Genomic DNA, 9,185 nt, shown 5'->3' on the forward strand with positions numbered 1-9,185 from the left:
CTTACCTGTAAAATAAACCCTAATATAGCTACAATATAACGAATAATTATAATGTAGCTATTTTAGGATTAATATTTATTTTACAGGCAACTTTGTATTTATTTTAACCAGGTACAATAGCTATTAAATAGTTATTTACTATTTAATACCTACCTAGTTAAAATAATTACAAAATTACCTGTAAAATAAATCCTAACCTAAGTTACAATTAAACCTAACACTACACTATCAATAAATTAATTAAATACAATACCTACAACTATCTACAATTAAACCTAACACTACACTATCAATAAATTAATTAAATACAATACCTACAAATAAATACAATTAAATAAACTAACTAAAGTACAAAAAATAAAAAATAACTAAGTTACAAAAAAAAAAATATTTACAAACAATAGAAAAATATTACAACAATTTTAAACTAATTACACCTACTCTAAGCCCCCTAATAAAATAACAAAGCCCCCCAAAATAAAAAAAATGCCCTACCCTATTCTAAATTAAAAAAAGTTCAAAGCTCTTTTACCTTACCAGCCCTGAAAAGGGCCATTTGCGGGGCATGCCCCAAAGAATTCAGCTCTTTTGCCTGTAAAAAAAACACATACAATACCCCCCCAACATTAGAACCCACCACCCACATACCCCTAATCTAACCCAAACCCCCCTTAAATAAACCTAACACTAAGCCCCTGAAGATCTCCCTACCTTGTATTCACCACACCGGGTTCACCGATCGGTCCAGAAGAGCCTCCGATGTCTTCATCCAAGCCCAAGCGGGGGCTGAAGAGTGACGTCCATCCTCCGGCTGAAGTCTTGATCCAAGTGGCAAATGAAGAAGTCCATCTTCGGGAAGAAATCTTCATCCTATCCGGGCAGAAGAGGACATCTGGACCGGCAAACATCTTCATCCAAGCCGCATCTTCTATGTTGTTCCATCCGATGACGAGCGGCTGATCTTGAAGACCTCCGGTGCGGATCCATCCTCTTCATTCGACGTCCAACTGAAGAATGAAGGTTCCTTTAAGGGACGTCATCCAAGATGGCGTCCCTCGAATTCCGATTGGCTGATAGGATTCTATCAGCCAATCGGAATTAAGGTAGGAAAATTCTGCTTGGCTGATGGAATCAGCCAATCAGATTCAAGTTCAATCCCATTGGCTGATTGGATCAGCCAATCAGATTGAGCTCACATTCTATTGGCTGATCGGAACAGCCAATAGAATGCGAGCTCAATCTGATTGGCTGATTGGATCAGCCAATCGGATTGAACTTGAATCTGATTGGCTGATTCCATCAGCTAATCAGAATTTTCCTACCTTAATTCCGATTGGCTGATAGAATCCTATCAGCCAATCGGAATTCGAGGGATGCCATCTTGGATGATGTCCCTTAAAGGAACCTTCATTCTTCAGTTGGACGTCGAACGAAGAGGATGGATCCGCGCCGGAGGTCTTCAAGATCAGCCGCTTGTCATCGGATGGAACAACATAGAAGATGCGGCTTGGATGAAGATGTTTGCCGGTCCAGATGTCCTCTTCTGCCCGGATAGGATGAAGATTTCTTCCCGAAGATGGACTTCTTCATTTGCCGCTTGGATCAAGACTTCAGCCGGAGGATGGACGTCACTCTTCAGCCCCCGCTTGGGCTTGGATGAAGACATCGGAGGCTCTTCTGGACCGATCGGTGAAACCGGTGTGGTGAATACAAGGTAGGTAGATCGTCAGGGGCTTAGTGTTAGGTTTATTTAAGGGGGTTTGGGTTAGATTAGGGGTATGTGGGTGGTGGGTTGTAATGTTGGGGGGGGGGTATAGTATGTGTTTTTTTTACAGGCAAAAGAGCTGAATTATTTGGGGCATGCCCCGCAAATGGCCCTTTTCAGGGCTGGTAAGGTAAAAGAGCTTTGAACTTTTTTAATTTAGAATAGGGTAGGGCATTTTTTTATTTTGGGGGGCTTTGTTATTTTATTAGGGGGCTTAGAGTAGGTGTAATTAGTTTAAAATTGTTGTAATATTTTTCTAATGTTTGTAAATATTTTTTTTAACTTAGTTATTTTTTATTTTTTGTACTTTAGTTAGTTTATTTAATTGTATTTATTTGTAGGTATTGTATTTAATTAATTTATTGATAGTGTAGTGTTAGGTTTAATTGTAGATAATTGTAGGTATTGTATTTAATTAATTTATTTATAGTGTAGTGTTAGGTTTAATTGTAACTTAGGTTAGGATTTATTTTACAGGTAATTTTGTAATTATTTTAACTAGGTAGCTATTAAATAGTAAATAACTATTTAATAGCTATTGTACCTGGTTAAAATAAATACAAAGTTGCCTGTAAAATAAATATTAATCCTAAAATAGCTACAATATAATTATAATTTATATTGTAGCTATATTAGGGTTTATTTTACAGGTAAGTATTTAGCTTTAAATAGGAATAATTTATTTAATAAGAGTTAATTTATTTAGTTAGATTTAAATTATGTTTAACTTAGGGGGGTGTTAGTGTTAGGGTTAGACTTAGCTTTAGGGGTTAATACATTTATTATAGTAGCGGTGTGGTCCGGTCGGCAGATTAGGGGTAATAATTGTAGGTAGGTGGAGGCGACGTTGGGAGCGGCAGATTAGGGGTTAATAAATATAATATAGGGGTCGGCTGTGTTAGGGGCAGCAGATTAGGGGTACATAGGTATAATGTAGGTTGCGGCGGTGTACGGAGCGGCAGATTAGGGGTTAAAAAAATATGCAGGTGTCAGCGATAGCGGGGGCGGCAGATTAGGGGTTAATAAATATTATGTAGGTGTCGGCGGTATTAGGGGCAGCAGATTAGGGGTACATAGGGATAACGTAGGTGGCGGCGGTGTGCGGTCGGCAGATTAGGGGTTAAAAAATTTTAATAGAGTGGCGGCGATGTGGGGGGGGCCTCGGTTTAGGGGTACATAGGTAGTTTATGGGTGTTAGTGTACTTTAGAGCACAGTAGTTAAGAGCTTTATAAACCGGCGTTAGCCCAGAAAGCTCTTAATTACTGACTTTTTTCTGCGGCTGGAGTTTTGTCGTTAGATTTCTAACGCTCACTTCAGCCACGACTCTAAATACCGGCGTTAGAAAGATCCCATTGAAAAGATAGGATACGCAATTGACGTAAGGGGATCTGCGGTATGGAAAAGTTGCGGCTGCAAAGTGAGCGTTAGACCCTTTCCTGACTGACTCTAAATACCAGCGGTAGCCCAAAACCAGCGTTAGGAGCCTCTAACGCTGGTTTTGACGGCTAACGCCAAACTCTAAATCTAGCCGATAGGGTTTATTTTACAGGTAAGTATTTAGTTTTAAATTGGAATAATTTAGTTAATGATAGTGTAGTGTTAGGTGTAATTGTAACTTAGGTTAGTTTTTATTTTACAGGTAAATTTGACTTTATTTTATCTAGGTAGCTATGAAATAGATAACTATTTAATTGCTATTGTACCTAGTTAAAATAAATTTAAATGTGCCTGTAAAATAAATATAAATCCTAAAATAGCTACAATATAATTATTAGTAATATTGTAGCTATATTAGGGTTTATTTTATAGGTAAGTATTTAGTTTTAAATAGGAATAACTAATTTTATAAGAGTAATATTTATTTAGATTTATTTAATTAATATTTAAGTTAGGGTTAGTGTTAGACTTAGGTTTAGGGGTTAATAATTTTATTATAGGTTGCGGCGGTGTAGGGGGGGGCAGGATAGGGGTTAATACATTTATTATAGGTGGCAACGGTGTAGGGGGAGCAGATTAGGGGTTAATAAGTTTAATATGGGTGGCGGCGGGGTCCGGGAGCGGCGGTTTAGGGGTTAAACAATTTATTTAGTTGCGGCGGGGTCCGGGATCTGCAGGATAGGGGTTTATAACTTTATTATAGGTGGCGGCGGTATAGGGGGGCAGGATAGGGGTTAATAGGTATTATGTAGGTTGCGGCGGGGTCCAGGAGCGGCGGTTTAGGGGTTAATAACTGTATTTAGTTGCGGGAGCGCCGGTATAGGGGGTAGAACAGTATAGTTATTGTGGGTGCTTAGTGACAGCTTATCAATAAAGCTGTAAAAAAGCCGAAGAGCAGCAAGATCGGATGAGGGATAACTATCACACTCCGCTGCTCATCGCCCCGTACTTGGTGCGCGGCTTTTTGACAGCTTTTTTGATAACTTTGGCGAACGTATTCAGGTCCGCAGCGGCGATGTGAGGCTAGCTTAGGCGAGCGTATTGGGGCCGGCGAAGGCAGGTACGTCCGGAGCTTGATAACTAGAGGCCTCTATATGGTATTGCTGTATTAATGATGTGTCTTCAACTATGCCCTAGTTTTCAGATCCATGGGGTGGATCTGTGTCGCATTGATAACACTATGCAGATATAGCAATAAAATGAGGCGCAATGTTGAAGGGTAATATTTGGACCCGGCTAGGCGAGATGTGCTTCCCTATTAATTGGGGTATTTAACTATGTAACCAATGTCTCTTGCATTATTGTACTTGTGATGTTGCCCTTCAATTTGTAATTGTCTTGCGACTGTTTTGATTGCCTCAATAAAAACATTTTTCCAAAAAAAAAAATAGATAGTGCAAAGTTTAAATTTAATACAACTTTATCTTAAGTATAAAGTAATATAAAATACAAAGTGTAGTAGAACTGTCATGTTATGCAGTGATGTCTTGCACTGAGCTTGTCTCTCCTTTACATACAGAAATGCAGGTAATGCCAGATTTTTTTTTGTTCCCCACATTAAGTACTGAGCTAACTCCTGCCGCTTCCACCTTAAACATATCTCTAAATTATGTCACTTTCTCACTCAAGACACAACTAAGATTCTCATCCACTCCCTTATTTCCTCCCTTGACTACTTCAATTCTTTCTTCTCTGGTCTTCCAAGCTACTGCCTGTCCCTACTGCAATCCATCATGAATTCCTCTGCCAGGCTCATTTTCCTTAAGCATCGCTCCACATCTTCTGCACCTCTTTGCCAACACATCCACTGTCTTCCTTTCGCCTTAAGACTAAAATTAAAAATTTTGACCCTTACATACAAACCCTCACCAACACTGCACCCTCCTTTATCTCTGCCCTGGTTTGCAAATACAGTACTCCCCAACTCGCCCCACATTCTCATGACCTACATCTCTCATCGTCTCTCATCACTTCCTCAAACTCTTGTCTGCAAAACTTTTCTAGAACTGCACCTATCATATGAAACTCCTTGCCTTGCTCAGTTAGACTTGCCTTTAGTCTTAAAAACTTCAAGGGTTCCGTTTCCCTCTCCCTCAGCTTTCCCGCGTACTTCCTTTAGAGTGTATGCTCATGAGTCTACCTGTCCTGTTGATCATTTCATGTAAACATGGTTTACAGCTTACAGTGACTCATGGTTAGGGCCTTGCTGCGTATTATGTTGGCGCTTTATAAATAAACAATAATAATAATTTCACTTGAGCAGTGTTAGTGCTCAATAGCACTAAAATTTTTGCACTCTAATAATAATCTAGCCCTTAAACTGTCCAGCAGATTTTTGTTGAGATGATGTAGACAAAATGCTTCCTCTTACTGATCTGATTGTCATGTTGCTCCCTGATTGTTTGGATAGAATACAAAATACTTTATCTACTTTTCATAAAAAGAAGATTTTAAATAGTTTTTTATTTTCTGCTTCCTTGTTAGGAAGGCAATTGTGTTACTTATTTTTTTACTCACCATTTGTCTGATAGTTGATGCATCTTCCATATCCATACTTCAGGGAAGTCCAAACACGTTGGAAACTGAATTCCAGAGCATTTCCTTGTTCAGTGTTATTTCTAGATAGCAAGTGGTGCACTAAGTATAGCACGAGTCGCAATCTCAATATCACAACAACACTACCTATAGGGCGGTATTACAAGTTGAAAGTTAACAAGACTGCATGAGTTCAAACTAAATTTGCACTAGTCGAGTTAGCACAACTAAAAGCCTTGTGTAAGGGTTAGGGCTAAAAATAAGTTGCACCACACACATATATATGGAAATATTATTCTACCCGCACAAGAAGAAAAATTTGGCAAAGGGCCTCTGAGGAATGGTGTTATACATCAATTATCTAAACCATCCAGCAAGGTGAGCTAATAGCATTGTTTCAAATGTCTATGACAAAGAAAACAAAAATGAACAAAAAAGAGCTCAATACCAACACTCTGAGTGTTGTCATTGAGCTCTTTTTTGTTACTTTTTGTTTTCTTTGCCTTAGACATCTTATATATATATATATATATATATATATATATATATATATATATATATATATATATATATATATATTCATATACAAAAGAAATTAATGAGAGCTTCTGAAATCATATTGGCTGATTTGAACAGCCAATAAGATTTCTGTAGCTCTCATCCTATTGTCTGTTTTGAACAGCCAATAGGATTTCAGAAGCTCTCATCCTATTGGCTTATTTGAATTTGAAAAATCAAATCAGCCAATAGGAATGCAAGGTACGCCATTTTTAAATGGGTACCTTGCATTCAACTTCAGTGTGCGGCAGTGATTGTATGAAGAGGACGCTCCGTGCAGGATGTCATCGCAGTCCAGGATAGCTCCGCTCCACCCCGCCGGGATGAAGATGTTGCCACCTGGATGAAGAATTTTTGCTGCCTGGATGAAGACTTCTCACCTCCTGGGTGGATATAGATGTCCAGACTTCAGGAACGGTCAGTAGATTTTATGGGGTTAGTGTTAGTTTTTAAAAAAAAAACATTTGAGTGGGCTTTTTTTTAGATTAGGGATGGGCACCATTATAGAGCTTAATGCCCTTTTAAGGGCAGTAAAAGAGCTGAATGACCTTTTAAGGGCAATGCCCATACAAATGCCCCTTTAGGGGCAATGGGTAGCTTAGTTTTTTTTTAGAATTAGGGTTTTATTTTGCGAGGTTGGTTGAGTGGTGGGTTTTTCCGGTTGGGGCGACTTTGTATTTTTTTTTCTAGGTAAAAGAGCTGTTCAATTTAGGGCAATGCCTTACAAAAGGCCCTTTTAAGGGCTATTGGTAGTTTATTGTAGGTTAGGGGGTGCTTTATTTTGGGGGGGCTGTTTTATTTTTATAGGGTTATTAGATTAGGTGTAATTGTTTTTTTTTTTATCATTTCGTTTATTATTTTTTGTAATCTTAGAGTTTTTTCATTTTCATAGTTTTAGTGTTTATTTTTTTAGATTTTTTTAATTTTTTCGTAGTATTAGTTTTTTTGCAAATTTGTAATTTAGGTTTTTAATTTTTCATAGTGTTAGGTTTTTTTAATCATGTAATTTAGGTTTTTTAATTGGTAGTTTTTTTATTTTATTAGAATAGGTTAATTTATAGTTTAATCTTAGTTTGTTTTTATTTCACAGGTAAGTTTTTATTTATTTAAAGATAGTTATATTGTAATTTTAATTTAAAGTTAGGGGGTGTTAGGATTAGGGGTTAATTGTTTCATTTAGTGTTTTGCGATGTGGGGGGCCAGCGGTTTAGGGGTTAATAGGTTTTGTTTATTAGTTACAATGTGGAGGGCTGGCAGTTTAGGGGTTAATAGGTTTAGTTTATTAGTTACGATGTGGGGGGCTGTAGGTTTAGGTGTTAATACTTCATTATAGTGTTGGCGATGTGGGAGGCCGGCGGTTTAGGGGTTAATAGGTTTATTTAGTGTCTGCAATGTTGGGGCGCAATGGATTAGGGGTTAATAGGTTTATTTAATAGACGTGATGTGGTTGGGTGGCAGATTAGGGGTTAATAAGTTTAATATAGTGTTTGTGATGTTGGAGGGCGGCGGTTTAGGGGTTAATAGGTAGTTTATGGCTGTTAGTGTACTTTGTAACATTTTAGTTATGAGTTTTGTGAAAAAAATTTGTTTTGCAAAATCCATAACTATTGCTCTCAGATGGCGCAATGGATCATGTCGGTATAGGCTGTAACGCAAGCATTTTAGCCGGACCGCACAAGCTGTAATACGGCGCTATGGAAAATCCGTTTGAGTGTGGAATGGACGTTGCGTTACAGGCTAAAATGCTTGCGGTATAGCTATACCGCCGCGACTCGTAATATGCGCCCCCGGCCATTCCAGCGCAATGGCTAATTTTTTAGCGGTAATAGCCGTACCGCAAAACTCATAATCTAGCCGTTTGTGTATAGCACACTTGGATATATAACAAGTAGAGCTCTAACATTTTTTAGCATAAGTTGCACCAAACACAGTATGAATACATTCAAATAAAGTGTTACACTCATATATAAACTATCTAATATATATTTTTTTTATAAGGGTTAAAAGGTATATGGTATATGACAAGGTATTTGAATGGAAAGGTCTATAATGGATATATACATATGTAAATATACATACACATATTTAGACATGTATATGTGTATACATATGTATTTATGTTTATATATGTATATACATATATATACATATAAACACATATATACCTATATATACATACTGTATGTATATATACTTTAGAACCCTTTCCACTCAAATGCCTGATAACATAAAAATCATTTGCATTCAATTGTTATATTTAATACTATGTTTAACTGTGTATATACTATAAATATTTTACATTCCTGAGTTCTGCACATAGGGGAAAATATTCTTAGTATTTTTAAATATATATTTATATGTATATACCTATACCTGTATATATTCATATATATATATATATATACATATATATATATATATATAATATATATATATATATATATATATATATATATATATATATATATATATATATATATATAGTATCTCACAAAAGTGAGTACACCCCTCACATTTTTGTAAATATTATATTATATCTTTTCATGTGACAACACTGAAGAAATTACACTTTGCTACAATGTAAAGTAGTGAGTGTACATCCTGTATAACAGTGTAAATTTGCAGTCCCCTCAAAATAACTCAACACACAGCCATTAATGTCTAAACTGTTGGCAACAAAAGTGAGTACACCCCAAGCAGAAATGTCCAAATTGGGCCAAAAGTGTCAATATTTTGTGTGGCCAGCATTAGTTTCCAGCACTGCCTTAACCCTCATGGGCATGGAGTTCACCAGAGCTTCACAGGTTGCCACTGGAGTCCTCTTTCACTCCTCCATGACAACATCTTCCGTTTGAGGATGCCCTACAGATGCTCAATAGGGTTTAGGTC

This window comes from Bombina bombina, chromosome 2 (assembly GCF_027579735.1).
Source record: "Bombina bombina isolate aBomBom1 chromosome 2, aBomBom1.pri, whole genome shotgun sequence".
Classification (NCBI taxonomy): Eukaryota; Metazoa; Chordata; class Amphibia; order Anura; family Bombinatoridae; genus Bombina; species Bombina bombina.